The sequence below is a fragment of the Silene latifolia genome, chromosome Y (genome assembly GCF_048544455.1).
Source record: "Silene latifolia isolate original U9 population chromosome Y, ASM4854445v1, whole genome shotgun sequence".
Taxonomy (NCBI): Eukaryota; Viridiplantae; Streptophyta; class Magnoliopsida; order Caryophyllales; family Caryophyllaceae; genus Silene; species Silene latifolia.
In genome coordinates this window covers 468,564,193-468,581,991 of record NC_133538.1, presented here as the reverse complement: position 1 = coordinate 468,581,991, position 17,799 = coordinate 468,564,193, and the positions used below count along the sequence as shown (strand labels likewise).

General features: G+C 35.9%; 1 long non-coding RNA gene across 1 annotated transcript; it reads right to left on the bottom strand.

Moving 5' to 3' along the window:
- Nucleotides 1-12,657: 12,657 nt before the first annotated feature.
- On the bottom strand, nucleotides 12,658-15,055 carry LOC141627203 (uncharacterized). Its single transcript, XR_012536756.1, has 3 exons — nucleotides 14,999-15,055; nucleotides 14,139-14,265; nucleotides 12,658-12,714 (listed from the first exon to the last, which is right to left on the bottom strand). It is a non-coding gene; the product is annotated as an uncharacterized LOC141627203 (long non-coding RNA).
- Between the last annotated feature and the right edge of the window lie 2,744 nt (nucleotides 15,056-17,799).

Genomic DNA, 17,799 nt, shown 5'->3' with positions numbered 1-17,799 from the left:
CGACATTCGAGTCCTCACCGTAGGCGGTCCTCCGTGCGCACCCTCTTTTTTTCTGTGGAGGAGCGGCAGCTTGCTCAACAACCGCCCGTGATGGTCGCTTCATCTTGTAGCTTTGTTTCACAATAATCATCTTTAAATAAGTTTGAAGGATACACAAAAATAAGAACTAATATTTATATAGTCTATTTTGGGGGGGGGGGGATAGGACCTGAGATTCACAAAATAACTCTCCAGTTTCACGAAATAACCTCAAGGATTCTTTTCAATAAGACATAAGATTTATATAGTCCGAATGTGAGGATAAGACCCGAGATTCACAAAATAACTCCCGGTTTCACAAATTAACCTCTATGATTCACAAAATAAGGCATAAAATTTATATAGTCCGAATCCGAGGATAAGACCCGAGATGCACAAAATAAACCCCCAGTCTCACAAAATAAGCTATAGGATTCAAAAATAAGCTATATGATTTATAGTCCAAAACTTTTCTTGATCCAACGCCAAGACCAAAAGACACCCTAGGAGGGGACGGGTGAACCCTTTTTGGGGGACGGGGTTAACGATAGGGGGCCGGGTGTCCTAAAAACGGGACGGGGAAAGGGTTTAGGGTTGGATTAGGCGGATACGCTACCGCGGATCCGCCTAATCCAACCCTAAACCCTTTCCCTTGTACATAGTCATTCGACCAACGCCAAGACCAAAAGACACCCTAGGAGGGGACGGGTGAACCCTTTTTTGGGGGACGGGGTTAACGAGGGGGGCCCGGTGTCCTAAAACGGGACGGGAAAGGGTTTAGGGTTGGATTAGGCGGACCGCTACCGCGGAACCGCCTAATCCAACCCTAAACCCTTTCCCTTGTACATAGTCATTCGACCAACGACAAGACCAAAAGACACCCTAGGAGGGGACGGGTGAACCCTTTTTGGGGGACGGGGTTAACGTAGGGGCCCGTGTCCTAAAACGGGACGGGAAAGGGTTTAGGGTTGGATTAGGCGGACCGCTACCGCGGAACCGCCTAATCCAACCCTAAACCCTTTCCCTTGTACATAGTCATTCGACCAACGCCAAGACCAAAAGACACCCTAGGAGGGGACGAGTGAACCCGTTTTTGGGGGACGGGGTTAACAGTAGGGGCCCGGGTGTCCTAAAACGGGACGGGAAAGGGTTTAGGGTTGGATTAGGCGGATCCGCGGTTGGATTAGGCGGATCCGCTACCGCGGAACCGCCTAATCCAACCCTAAACCCTTTCCCTTGTACATAGTCATTCGACCAACGACAAGACCAAAAGACACCCTAGGAGGGGACGGGTGAACCCTTTTTGGGGGACGGGGTTAACAGTAGGGGGCCGGGTGTCCTAAAACGGGACGGGAAAGGGTTTAGGGTTGGGTTAGGCGGATCCGCTACCGCGGATCCGCCTAATCCAACCCTAAACCCTTTCCCTTGTACATAGTCATTCGACCAACGCCAAGACCAAAAGACACCCTAGGAGGGGACGGGTGTACCCTTTTTTTGGAGGACGGGGTTAACAGTAGGGGCCGGGTGTCCTAAAACGGGACGGGAAAGGGTTTAGGGTTGGATTAGGCGTATCCGCTACCGCGGATCCGCCTAATCCAACCCTAAACCCTTTCCCTTGTACATAGTCATTCGACCAACGACAAGACCAAAAGACACCCTAGGAGGGGACGGGTGAACCCTTTTTTGGGGGACGGGGTTAACAGTAGGGGGCCGGGTGTCCTAAAACGGGACGGGAAAGGGTTTAGGGTTGGGTTAGGCGGATCCGCTACCGCGGATCCGCCTAACCCAACCCTAAACCCTTTCCCTTGTACATAGTCATTCGACCAACGCCAATACCAAAAGACACCCTAGGAGGGGGCGGGTGAACCCTTTTTGGGGGACGGGGTTAACAGTAGGGGGCCGGAAATGTCAACGGGGCATGAAGTTATTATTGAAGTTATTATTGAAATTGTCATTTGAAGTTATTATGAAACAATAGGGAACGCAAGGATTCACAAAAAACAAAGAACACAAAGCAAACTTCATTAATAAAACATAGTAGTCATAAATTATATTTATAAACTATCGACAATAGAACACGGCAAACAAGATAGCAACGTTCAATGCCGAAAATTACAAAGATAGTATTTTAGGAAAAGGGATACAAATGTAGGCTATAGGTCCATAATAGAAGGTAAATCAATAGAACATGCGTCTATACAATTGCGTAATAAGTTGACAAACAATAGCAATTGCGTGGCTCGTTCGGTAGACATCATCGGAGGTAAAGAACGTAAGTTCTCATAAATTGTAGCGCGATCAATAGCATTCAGAAGGTTCATGGCACTTGGATGGTTATATTGGTGAAAATGAAGGATGAATTTAGTGACATATTATCGATCAAAACATTTGCACGTTTGGAATATTAGGTTAGCACCCCTATGAATAATTAGAATACCCTCCACATGGTTGATTTCAAGAGAAAGCCAATATGCGCGGTTACACCGGAGCATTGGGATGAATAATAAATAACTGAGACCAATTCCGACACACAATAACCATATTTGCCTTGTCTTCAAAGGCATCAAGTTTAGAAAATATATTATGCATAACTCCTTGAATATTGAAAACAGAATGTTGTGAGTGATAGCGAGGGAAGATAATTTAACTTCGCCAAATCGGCTTCCTTAAAAGACACACCGATTGCGTTTTGTTTTTGACAGACATAAGTCGCACGAAATGACGATTCGTCTTCTTCAAAAGCATTAACGACACACCCTTTGCACCAAGACTCCATAATTCACTAAAAATAATAATAGGAACGCATAGTAGGTTAGTAACTAAATGAATAAGTTTCACAATGGCAGATCTAGGTTTCACAACAACTACTCCAAGATTCACAAAATCAAGTATACGATTCACGTAATTATGAATCAACATTACAAAGATAGAGAGACAGAACAGAATCTCATCAAGTGCATGCCAACTAAATTATTATGAAAGTTGTATTCGAAGTTATTATGAAAGATAGATGCTCGAGGATTGACAAAATAAAAGGAAAATAAACTTGATTAATAGAACATAGTATTCATACATTATGTTGATACAACATCCGAAATAGAAAACTACTGATTACATATTTATACAAGGGTGCCTTAGCAAGTATACAAACGTAAGATTAAATACTAACGGTGATAGACCTAAGTACACCGACCGACAACTAAACATAATAGGTTCATTTGAAATATAATTTAGTAGCTACATCCCTAACACGCAAGGGTACAACTTTAAGTCCTACAACCGTATTCATAAGGTATTCTTTGTCCTCATATTCACTGTACATACAATTCCTTGTGTTGTATTATAAGGGCATTGTAGGCAAGCTTTCTTTAGATGTACAAGAAAGCAAATATATCAAAGATGAAGATGAGGACGATGAAGATAATCGATCCCTCCAAAACAAGTCTTTCTCATGGCATATATGTTACGCCATATCCCACCATTTGGTGTTGCTCATTTAGCCAGGAAACCGTCACAACTAGAAGGCCGGGCTAAATGAGCAACACAAATGTTGGGATATGGCGAAAAATATAGGTCGTGAGAAAGGCTTGTTTGTAGGGATCGATCTTCATCGTTATCATCTTCATCTATGATACATATTCTTTCTACTAGTACATGGAAAGAAAGGTAACCTAAAATTCCGTTTTAATACAACCCAAGGAATTGTACAGATGAGCGAGTTTGAGCATAGTAATACCTTAAGAACACATTTGTAAGACTCAAAAGTGTACCCTTGCGTGATAGGAATGTAGCTACTAAATTATATTTCAAATTACCAAGATTAGTCCCTACAATCGACAAGAAGTTCCATCCGGCAATATAACATATCCATTTAATGAGCTCAAACTCTGCCTCTTCAAATATATCGATTACCCGACCCGTACACCAAGTGTCCATAGTTGGCAATGTATACGCAGAGAGAGCAATTGACCTAGGCATATAAATAACTAAAACATTCGGACAAAAATAAATGAAAATAACTAAAACATAATAAGTAATACATTTCATACACATACACAAAATGTCATGTTTCGTATAAGTACATTCCAGATAAGTAGGATTAAAAGCCATATCAAAACAAGGCAAAGCATTCAGATGAAAAAATAACCAACTATGGACAAAGTGGTCTATAGGTTTCGCAAGATAAGGTCTATGCTTCAGACAAACATTCACATAAACTCATCATAAAAAGATGACAATCATGAGGCGGGGTTTAACTTCCCGCATTATAATGAGAATGATTCGCAAAATATTGCACCGAGTTCACAAAATATTCCACCAGTTTCACAAAAACGACTCCAAAATTCACAAAATTAACTCGGGTTTAACAACGACACATCAGTCCAATATTCACAATATCACCTCCAAATTTCATGATACACAAACACAGGTTTAACTTCCTGCATTATAATGAGAATGATTCACAAAATATTCCACCAGATTCACAAAATATTCCACCAGATTCACAAAACCGACTCCAAAATTCACAGAATTAACTCGGGTTTAACAACAACACATCGAGACCAAGTTTCATGATACACAAACACGAACTATGTCGACATTGCAGAATCAACAGAGCACCATAACAACAACAACAAAAAAAGCACAATATTAACAAAAACGAAACATATTAAGCAATGAACAATGAGAAAAACCTAATAAACAAAAATTGACGAAGTAAGTATTGAAGAGAGCGAACAGGACATACAAATAGTAGATCAAAAATGCTCCGAAATTGATTTTGCTTTGCGTTAAATCTTGTGATAATTCTTCGAGGATGATTAAAACCTGCATTATAATGAAAATGATTTAGTAATACATTATCGAAAAAAATAGTAGATTGAAAAGCGTCGAAAAAGTAGATCTACAATAATTGATCGAAAATGAAGAAAAATAGTGATACGAACGAGAATATCACATACCTAGATCCGAAAAGGACGACCGAAACAGAGATGATGATGATGATGACGATCGCGATCAAAATATCGGGTGATGAATCTGCGTGTGATTGAGGCGATGATGAACGAAGTTAATCGAAAAACGGTAGTTGAGTGTTGAGAGTGGAGTAATGCGTGAAAGACAGAGACAGGGAGAGAGAGAGTAGAGAGAGAGAGTGAAATGTCGTAAATGAAGTAGTTGGGCGGCATTTGCTTTGAGTGTATGATTAAATAGGGACACGTGGCGAAAGATCAAAAGTGCGTCTATAGTTATTAGATCGACGGTTTAGAAGGTGTCCGACCGCCTTACCCTAAGAAGGGTGCCTCACATGATTCAATCTCTCTCTCTCTCTCTCTCTCTATATATATATATATATATATATATATATATATATATATATATATATATATATATATATATATATATATATATATATATATATATATATATATATATATATTTTTATATATATAAGTACATTTACATTAAATTAAATTCATATTCAATTTATTAAAATAATATTAATACACTAAATCTCTAGAATTAACCTTTATAAAATTACCGTATTGTAGCACGGGTTGCTATACTAGTAACTAACAACAGTAATTAACAAGAATTATATGATAATGCATGTTATGATATAATATGCAAATGCAGCTGAGCTCATCACCCGAAACACCCGTTCATCCCGCCAATCCCTGGCCTGGGGTATCCATCATCCAAACCGAAGGTGAGGTATCCATCATCCCAACACAAGGTTGAGGTATCCATCATCCTAGTATAAAAATGAAGCATCCAATGCAAATGTCGTGCCAATATAAAATCATCTCAGACACGAGGCTAACGTATCCAATGCAAATGAAATGCTAGTGATATGTCCATGAATAATAAATCACAATAACCAATCATCCCAGACACGAAACTGAGGAAACCAACAATAATTATCCTGTAACAGTAATCCAATAACCAATGCCACCACTATACAATTCCACAATATTCAACCAAATTAATCAACCGAACATTTCCAAAACTTTCCAATGATAATGCACAACTCAATAAATAGACACTTGAGTAATTATCCTACTTAATAGCAAATTTTTGAGTCACACGAGTCACACAAGCAATCAAATCGATCCTTTACAAATCCATAACCCACATATCATAATTATGTATAATTACTACATAACCAATCAACTAATCATGCATTTATCCTATGCCCATCACGTTTTAATCTGTTTGACAACTTCAAAGCTAAATCTCACTATAAAATTCATAATTAATTCAATTAAAATCTAAACGTCGCAAGATCAGTGGGGTTTGAACCCTAAGACTCCTATCTACAGTCCTAGTGAAATAGGCATTCCTCAAATTCCAGACTTATTAGGGTTTTCTTGAAAGAATTATAAATACTGACGAATTGTGTCGCATAAAAAAGTATAGATTCATAAAACAATTTTAACATATGATTTTTGAGACATTCTAGTGCAAAGAATCATATATATACACTCATCAAAGTTAATGTATAAAAAAGTCCCAACTAAGTTTCAATTTCTAAATTAGGTTTACGTAATAAACTTTAGACTAATAGTGCATTCGCGGATTTTCAGTCGACATGTTCATAACGAATTTATTCTGGAAAATATACAAGGCCAATTGCTACGAATGTTTCATGTATAAACTAGACTTGAAAATAACCTAAGTCTATTCTTTACGTTTTCAAAGATAACAACTTTAAAACCGTCTGATAAATTGTTTAAAACAACTTACAGATTTACAGAATTGCTATAACTTTCTTTCTTTAACCTAATCATGTTAATCTAATCTTTATGTAATTAAGCACGAATTCTAAAATTATCCTACTATAATTTAAATCTTAAAGATGAACAATTGAATCTTAGAAAGACTAATGACAACTTACAAAAGAAAAGATCGAATCTAATAGAAGCAGATGCAAAATCCCCAATTCTTTTTTCCTTTTTTTTCCTTCTTATTCTCTCACTCCCTCTCTTACTTATCTGTCATATTTGTAAAAGTGAAAGGTGATTTATGAATAGATATACCCTTGTATTTATAATAGTAAAGTTAGGTACAATTATTATTATTATTATTATTATTATTGTTATTGTTATTATTATTGTTATTATTATTATTATTATTATTATTAGTATTATTATTATTATTAGTATTACTATTAATACTATTACTATTATTACTATTATTACTATTACTATTATTATTATTACTACTACTATTATTATTGTTATTATGTTATTATTGTTATTATTGTTGTTATTATTGTTTTTATTATTATTGTTATTATTATTATTATTATTATTATTATTATTATTATTATTATTATTATTATTATTATTATTATTATTATTATTATCATTATCATTATCATTATCATTATCATTATCATTATCATTATCATTATCATTATTATTATCATTATTATATTTATTATTATTATTATATTTATTATTATTATTATTATTATTATTATTATTATTATTATTATTATTATTATTTATTTATTTTAAGATCATAATCATTATAAATAACTATATTACCTACTTTACATATTCTCATTTTCTAATTCACATTGACCAACATTGATTTTGACTTTGACCAAGTTTAACTTTGAATTTTACTTAAAAATACAGAGTATTACAATGATAATACGAGTACTATTATTATTTCTAAAAATCCAGCGCAACATTTGCGTACCAAACATATAGAAATATGACACCATTTCTTAACAGACCATGTTGAAAAGGGCAACATACGATTTCAATTTTGTAGTACGGAAAAACAATGGGCACATATTTTAACAAAGACATTAGCTAGAGAACGTTTTGAGACTTTGCTGTTGGAAATTGATTTAATCGATGGCACCTAGACTATCATAAATATCTCATAACCTTATGACTGACTAGTTAAGACGAGATTGTATGATTGTGGCTGTATTTTCCGCTACAAGTATATTTTTGTATATTATTTTTTTTCACAAGAATATTCCGTTTGCTCATCTGTCATATTCTGTGTTATATACAAACCATATCAAACTCCCACTCTAACTGATAATCATGTATGATATCCTACCTAATCTCAAGTTATCCTTTTTACCTAAAAGATTTATCCTAGATTTTCTTTTTAAAAAAAAAGAAAAAAAGGAAGGAATCTCTTATAACTTACATATCGCCTACCCCACTTTCACTTTCTTACACCATAATTCAATACCATTCACTTCTCATAAATACTTTCCAACTCCAACTCCAACTCCCTCTTGTTACATCACCATCAACCAGACACTCAAATTCTTTTCCTCAAACCTCTCAAATACTCAACGCTCATCCTCACCAAAAGCAACCATCCGAGTCACCTCACCTTCAGCTCGGTCTTTGATAAAGACCGGTCAATCCAAACCACTATGCAATATTACCAAACCCTCTACCATAACCACTCCACCCCCAAACACCACCATAGCAACCCACTCTTATCATAACCGGGGTGAACCATGTGTGGAAGGAAATCGAAGAAAGATAGATAAAGGGAAAAATAAGGCAGTTGTGGAGGATAATCTAATAGAAGTAGTTAAGGAGTTGGTCGTGCGTGATGGGATAAAATGCACTCTGTTTCGGGAAGCAATGGAGCATAAAACTGCCTCATGTTTAGACAAAGTTCGGCTAACCAAAAGAGAACGATCACTTGTGAATTGTGTTTTTCAATATGGTATTCATAGAGGACGATTTTATCCCGCTTCTTGGTACACCAAAATTGATTCTCTGAAAGTCATTGCCGATTTCTTGAAATTTCAAGGGTGGGAGCAGATCAGTCAATTCTCGGGTCCCATTTATCCGATTGAGGTAATCCAATTCTTTGCCTCTATTTCGACTAGAGACAGTACTTTGTATGCGGTGATAAACGGTTTTGATGTCACTTTATCCATTGATGATTTCTGCTCGGCCTTTTCTGTGCCGGATGAAAGGATGAAAATCAATTAGAGTGCAGAATGGAGTAATATGACGGATGATCAAAAGATGGTGATCAAAAGGTATTTTGATGAAGCTGGAACCGAAAATAGCAATGTCTTGGTCTGTCCTTTTGCACCAAAGTTGAAGTTTTTCTTTAATTATTTGTGGAATACGATGATTCCGAGGAAGAGTGGCCATTACAATGTGTCAAGCTACGAGATGATGGTGGTACATTCATGGTTGGAGGGACGGAAAGTAAATCTTCCATTGATTTTTTTTCATAGAATCATTCAAACTAGTATTTTGGGGACTAAAGAGATATTGTCGACTACTTTGGATTTACCATATTTAATGTGGATTTCCCATCTTTTCGAAATCGAGAAAGTGGTAAATACGGAGAGTTATGGAGTAATGGTGAAAGATGGGATGTGTGACAAATATTTGAAGTTGATGGGGATTGCGGTCATTGATCCAGATTTGGTGTTTCAACCAAAGGAGAGTCCCATTTAAAAAGTGTCGGATAGGTTGATGGTAAGTATCGAGGGTAAGCTTAACTCGTTTATGACGAGTATTCATGAGAAGTTGAAGACCCAAGCTACGGTTTTGGCTATTGTGGTCTCGGGTTTGGGGTGTTTGGGGAGTAATTCAAGGGATGACGGTGTGAATCCACAAGATCATCCACAAGATCTTTTGGCGTGGATGAAGGGTGTGTATGGGCGTTTAAAGATGCTGGAGCGTAGTGATGTGACTCATATTTACGCACATTTAGTCCCCTAATTGAGCCTATTTTGCATACTATTATAGCATTCCATAGCTAATTTGTCCGTCAAATGCTTTCTATTTTGCTTTCCTAGTGCATTTCATATGTTTTGTAGGAAATGAGACAATTAGGCGGACATTCCCGTCTTTTGAGCTTATTTGGAAGGACATTGATGATCTTGGTAGAACGAGTGTAGAATAAGAGGCAAGAACTAAAAACCAACGCTGCAAGAATAAGAAGTATGCGAGAGGAAGCATTCTGAACAACAATCCGGGCGTCCAAAGCAGGAAGCCGCTCGTCCAAGTACCCAAGAATCCGAGTGATTCGACTTTTGACCGCTCGTCCAACCTGCGTAGAATCCGTTCGTCCTACCCTTGCGTACGAGCGTCCCTCGGTGTCTTCAGCAAAGATGCGCATCTCCCCGAAATACTTGCATTTCCCTACTTAGAACTTAGAATTGTTAATTACTAATTTAGCCTTAGTTAACCTAATGAGGCACTACTATAAATACCCCATTTTGATGATAATCAAAGGGGGGGCTTCCACATTAGAAAATCCTCTTAGAATAGAATAGGAGTAGATTTGAATAGATTTATCTCAATCTTTCCACAAAATTACACATTAATCTCTCCTTAATTATTGTTCAAGTTTATTACTTTTGGGTAATTGAAGATTATTGAGTTATTATTGAAGGATTGACAACCCTTCATCAATCAATCAAGTTATCTTCTTTTATTCTTGCTTTATTATTTAGATCATCTCAAGTTTGGTATAATTCCTTTACGCTTTACTCTTTACTGTTTATTTACTTAAGCTTTTATCATGTTTATACTTGTTATAATGATTGACGCCATTAATGACGTGTTTCCCATGATAAAGAGTGAGTAGTCCTTTAGCTAGGATTAGTGGGTAATTAAGCGAGGAAATAATCATGCTAAATTTAATATGTTTTCATGGTTAAATTGCTTGCTTGTTGTGATGTCAACCTATGCACATGTTATGTTTGATGAAATGCTAAGCCTATGAATCCTTGCATTTACAATCATCTCTTATCTATTCAACTTGACATGTAAGATATAAACCAACTCGAGTCTTGTTAGACCATGCATAGAACTGATTAGGAGGAAAGTAAGTCGACTTGTAGGTGTTGTACAATCTAATTGATTCGGCTCCGGGACCCAACTCTTCCTAAGAACCGTAAGACATAAACCAAATCGGTTCCTTTACAACATTAATTTCTTGCAACTTTGTGAACATGTTTGTATGATCAACTCCCATGAATCCCCTATGAACCCGTGATATCCTAGCACTTTTAATCATTTGTTTACATCCTTTATTTCATTGCTTGTTATACTTTATTGCTTGCATTAGTCTAAGAACACAACTATAAACCCAAACAAATTGTGACACTAGCATAAATTGAGATAGATAGACTTAGAACCCAAAGCACACCGTCCCATGGATCGACCTCGACTTACCACTAACTAGTTGTTTGTTGAGAATTATAAATGTGTTTTGATTGGGTGTACAACGACACGCTCACGTCAAAAATGGCGCCGTTGCCGGGGATGGTTCTATGTGATTAAGTTCTTACTTGTTTGTCTATTTTAATTGTGCTTTCACCTTGCGGAACTTGTTCCTCGAGGATTGTTCGTACCGTTTTTGTGTAGTTTCCATGCTTGTAGTTGTTTCCTTGTCTTAGCTATGATGGCTCAAGACTTGACATATGGAGTATGTGGTGGATCTTTTGAGTATGACTATGGGTATGGGGAGTTTGAGAAGCAAGTCAACACAAACCTACCTTACTATTTGTACAATGAAAATCCTAACCACTACCCCAATTTTTCCACCACTACCCCAATTTTTTCCACCAAAATCACCATATCCAATATCCACAACAACCGCCCACCCAATACCCACTTCATAATGACTTTCAATTGCCAAAATACAACCATTTCCACACCCACCCACAACAAGAAAATGAGCCCATTCAAAATGTGATTCTACAAATGATGGGAGATCAACAAAACTTCTTCAAACAAGTGCTAAAAGAGAGCCAAAAGAAGGATAATGTTCTTCAAGGCATTGTTACCCAAGGAGAGGAGTTGGAGATCCAAATTTCCCAAATAAAGGTAACCTAAGAAACCACTCCCCACCAATCCTTAAACATTGATCATGAATGTCAATTTGAAGTAGTAATCTTTGATGTGGAAGATGACAAGTGGGAAGAGCCAACCTCTTTGAGCTCTTGTGAATATGAAAGTGTGGTATTTGATGAAGAAGACATGAGGATGAGTAAGCCAAATACTCTAAGCCTTTGTGAGTATGAGGGCGTTTCTTTTGATTTGAACTTTGAGATGTTGGAGAAAGAATTGAATGAAGCGCCCATTTATGATTCATATGGAGATAGTAATGATGACAAAACCATAAAAGAGGCCCATGAAGAATACGTGTCTTACAAGGACCTTTGGAATAGGGGAGAAGAATGGACTTGTAATATCACCTTGCTTGAGGAGCCTATCCTTGAGAATTTTGAGGTATGCTTCCGTAAGGAAGATGAATGTCCCTTCCCTATTGCCCATGAAGACTACTTAGCACCCACCACGGAGCCAATGATTGTCGGAGATGATATGGTGGACCTTCTTCAAAAGGTCAAAGCATCATACAAAGGATATTTGATGGAAAAGCTCAAAAAGAAACTTGCACATGAAGCTACTTGTGGAAACACTACTACACATACCTTGCATTGGTGACGCTTTTTCAGGCGTTTTTCGACGCTTTAAAGCGTCAGTTTTTTTTTATCGACGCTTTATAAAAGCGTCAATTTTTGGGCCGTCGGTATTTTTTTACGCTTTTTTTAGTCAATAGTTATGATGCTTTTAGCGTCTTCATGGACTATTTGAAGGGGAATCATCACCATCTGAAGGCGCATCTTCAATCAACATTTGAAGGGGAATCATCACCATCTGATGAATCTGAAACCTATAACGGGCAAAGAAAATATAATTTATATGAATATATTTGATTAGTACATATACACTTCACAAAAATGTTTCAAAATTGTGCTGAATAGAATTACCCATCGAACGGTAAGAAGAGAGAAAATTAGCGAGAGGATGAGACTACTAAACAATATTCAGATTCAGCTCAATAAAGCACAAAAACAATCACAATCTCGGAAAATTATAGCGCAAGAAAAACTTGATTAGAGGACAATTAACTAAATATAGTTAGAACTCCCAATAATAGAAATAAGTTAGAGTGGCAGCACAAACTCCAGCCAATTACAACACAAACAGCACCCACGAGGCACAAGCAAACTGTGAAACTCAATGGAGAAGAAACATGACCTACTCACAACATTTATTTGGGTTAGGAATGAGTAGCGAGGAGGGTGAATTCCACATATTAAGCGGCATTTACACTAAAAGGCAAAATGTGCATAGTGAAAATTAACATCATGAAACTTTCCATTCTGATAACATCGGAAGACTATTACAAAGTAATTTCTTCCTAGGTGTTGGGAATTTTCTACCTTGTATCATCACTATGCATTATAAAACATTCTAGTCAGATAATAGATGGCGAGTTAAAAAATATACACTAGTTGATTTTTATAAAATTTCCAAATATATTTTAGTTAAAACTTGACGGTAGAGAGGTCTGTTATAAGACTTTCTCAAGGCAGTTTCATTCCTGGAAGAACATAAAACATAGTGGGGAGGTTGTATGTCTGATGATTCTATCCCAACTTGAGCATTATATATTTCGGCTGCTTTAATAATTCTTTTGCGTAAACTGTTGGGAATAAGGAAGAAAAACCAGTCTTCTTGACTTATAAAAAGTCTCTCACTTGTTGCCCACGATTACATAAAATATTTAAAATTTTTTGATGAAATGAAAGTGAGATACTAACTGAAAGGCAAGTAGATCAGTAGCATTGTGCGATTCTTGTCGTACCGTATGCGACCGACACAAACCTTCAGGTTCGAACACCGGAATAGTGGGATGTATTGTTATGCTAGTATACTACCGTAAGTCAAGAACCCAATGCAATCTGCAATAATCGAAAACCCAATCCAACCGCCCGTTTCGGTCACATTATATTGTAGGAGGGTAAAAGCACCGGCATTCTACCCTAAGTCACCGATTTAGGGAAAAGCACCTTCTAAATTGCATTATGACCAAGCTATCAACAAAAGAAGCAAAATTACACATGAATGCAGATTCAACGAGGGATTCACCAAGCCCAATTCAATGAGGGATTCATCAACACCAAAATACGTCGGGAATGAGTAGCGAGTAAGGTGAATTCCACATATTAAGCGACATTCACACTAATAAACAAAGCAGGGCTCTCGGCCATCGCAAAAAAAAATATAAGAAGTAAAAAAAATTACGCATACCTGTGTACTGCCCATGTTCATGTTCAAGACTGATTTTGCCATGTCTATAACTTCAGGCGTAATTGCAAACAACAATCTATGTAGTTGGAATGGTCGTTTGACAATTTAATCCGACTTGTATCCATGTCTACACACAAAAAAAAAAATACACATCTATATTGATTAGACGTGTATAATATAGTGTCCTATTGTAGAAAAAAAAATTACCAACGTCCCTAGATATAAATAGTAGGATTTTTCTTTCTAACATACACTACTACTACAAAAAAAAAGAATAAGTAACACCTAATAGAGAACGGTTAAGTTAAATAACCGTTCCCTTGTAGTAAAGAGAATGTTTGTCTTAAATAAGCGTTATGTAAAAAAAGAATAGAGAGCACTCCTTATATTAATCGTTATCTAAACTCATCCTTCAAAAAATAAAATAATAGTAAAAAAAAAAAAAAAAGTAAACCAAGTAATCCAATCTCCCCAACCGCCTCTTCTAACCCACTATAAGTTAACAAAACACAGACCTGAATTCATGCTCTAGGAAATAAAAAAGGAGACACAGACGTGAGAGCAGTCAAGAACCTAAGACGAAGACGAAGCATATTACAGAATGTATATTACAGAATAGAGACAAGAGAGTAAGTCCAAGACTCTAGACTCTAATGAAAAATAGCAAGTGTTCAAATTAACTCAGCAAGAAAACCAGCAGAATTAACCCCGTTACTAATATAAATAATCCTTGCTTAAGAAACCAACATCATACAGGAAAATAGCAATAGATGACACAAGTAAACAAGAATGAGTGACATTGATCACAAAAAATAAAAAACCTACTTTGACGAAGTGAGAATTATTTGATTTATTGTTACCTGATATCCCAAAATTGATTTAGAAATTTTGAAACGAAACCAACAATTTAAGTTAGCGAAAATATCCACACATCCACAAGCACCTGTGATTCAAAATGGAAAAACTTTATCACTTTATCAATGACAAGATTGAATATTTTCAGAATGTAAATTAAGGTCTATAATCTTTCATCCAGTTTTTGCATTAGAATTCCTTAAAATTAAGACAACGTTTAAATCTGAAAAACAACAACAATAACAAGTACAAATAACTCAGAAACATTCAACCTATTCCAAAACTCTAGCCATTTAAAATAAAAAAATTCTTTCTTCAAACACACGCACGTCTTAGACCCAAAATCAAGTCCATGTAAGAAGTCTGATTATTAAAGATGCAGAAAGATATTGTTTATACTTTTCGCCTCTGCTACTCATTTACTCAACACAAACCAGAAACTTAATTACCGCATTAAATTCTTGACATAATAATGGTACTCCAAACTCTAGGGCCTGAGAGCAATGTGCAAGACCATTTCATTTATTTGTACTGAGCTTTCAATTAGAGGGCAAGAGCATGATGCAATGCGTAGATGCAATATTCTTTCGGTTACACTAATGCTTCAAAAGCTATCATTATATTCTGGAATAAAATGGAGAAAACTTTGTCCTGATTGCTTATGCAATAAATCATGTAACCAGCTTTTTTTAAAAAAAAAAGGAATTGAAATGCTAATTGTAGAATATTATTCGTTACGATATACTTTACGTCATCTCTACAATCAAAAAATCAACTAGAGCTGCTACTATTGTCAAAAATATCCCATCACTCAATCAGCCACCACCATCTTCATGAATATATAGACAACAAACAAGAATGACTGGCCTTGATCACAAACAAAAAAAAATCAACTAAAAGAGAATTATTTGATTTATTGTTACCTGATATCCCAAAATTAATGATTCGGAAACATTGATAAGAAATCAACAATTTCAGTTAGCAGCAATAGTGCCAAAGTAGCCTTGTGATTCAAAATGGAAAAACACTGACCAAATTGTTAGACGAAAAAAATTATAACTAAACAAAATTAATAATAAATGTGGGACTGAATTAGGGGGAAGGCACGAAGTTGCTAAAAATTCAGTTATGGTTTAATTTTTGGTATGTCAGAGAAGTTGCAGCAAAAATTGTAGCAAATTGTTTGTATGGAGCAAATAGGTCGATAATAAACTTGTGTACCACAACGACTACCCCGTCACTTGCACCTCTGATCCGTAGATCCAGAGTAAAACTCCATTGGCAATAGGCTTGTTTCCAATGATCAAATGGAGTGGAACAAGGTTGACAATCAGTATAGTTGACAAGATCTTCCCTCATGCTCCAATCCAAATTAAAAATAAGTAAAAGACGTAAAAAAAACTCAAAAAAGGGTTATTTTATGGAAATAATCCAAACTATACCTCCCCTTCTTATATTAATCCATATTAACTTTTAACTCTCACAATAATCCCAAATATATAGGTATCCTCTTCTTAAAATAAACTAAGTAACCGAATACCTACTACTCAGGATTTTTTTTTCTTTTTTTTTATACTCATATAATCACTTCCACCATTATTCCATTAGTTCCTAAAATCACCCACTTTAATTCACAACACCAAATTCTTCTCTCCATTAATACCAACAAATAAACCACCACAAAAAACCCCTAACCTCCACCAATCCCACCACCAAGCTCTTCCCGTCAACTCCAACAAGCCAATAGCTAAAACCAACTCTCACTTTTTTCGTTCATTCTTACACTCTTTTTCATAGTAGTAGACAAATAAAAATAGAAAGAGATGGCAAGTTCACAAGAACATCTTCACTGTACTGTGTGATTTACAAAAAAAAAAAAAAAAAAAAAAAAAAAAAAAAAAAACGATGTCTGGAGGCTTGGAGCATTAGTCTAAATTGTGCTCCCCAAAATTTTTATTCAACCCATCTTGTGAATTGTGACTTTGATGCTAAGGCTTATGGTGCAGTAAATATTCCATTTTTTTCGAGAATTTCACAATATGTCATCTTGTACTTTGGAGATACTACTTTCTACATGTGTTTTTAATCTTGAGGATCGTTCGCAGGAACTAGAATTTTAGAAATTTACACTGAACGTACAAAGTAGATGGCACTTTTGCGAGAAGGTAGTAAATTGTGTAGACGATGAGGTTCACCCTACCTACAGTCACCATGCTCACAAGCACAAAGTCCACATAATAATCACCCATCTCAAAAGAAACCACAAATTAAGCAACTCAACAAACTAAAAACAAAACATAATAGCTCTACAAAATATCCCAAATCAGTCCAGCACCATATTACCCAAGCAAAAAACCATAAATGCTTCCATGAACAGAGAAAAAGCATTCCTAAAATCAAAAACATCTCCAAACACCTTAAAAAATTATACACACAAAATGAGAAAGCCCCAAAAGCATTCGAAATGTAGTACTCGAAATCAGTTAAATTAGAATCAAAATTAAACAAACAAGGAAATTGAATTCATCCTCCTCATCCACCGCCACCACGAGTTCATAGTTTTGTATGTAAATCAGGTCGCAAACAAAAATAAAAGCTCGCTTCAAATAAGAAAACAGACGATCAAATCCCAAACATATGAATAAAAATCACAACTTTGTGACTTACGAGTAATTGGAATTATCAAACAATAACTTAATCGTCTTTGCTGATGATCGAAATTATGAAGCACGCCCATAATTCGTTTAAATCAATTAAGATTACCATCAATAACATACAAGAAATTGAAAATGAATGAGAAGTAGAA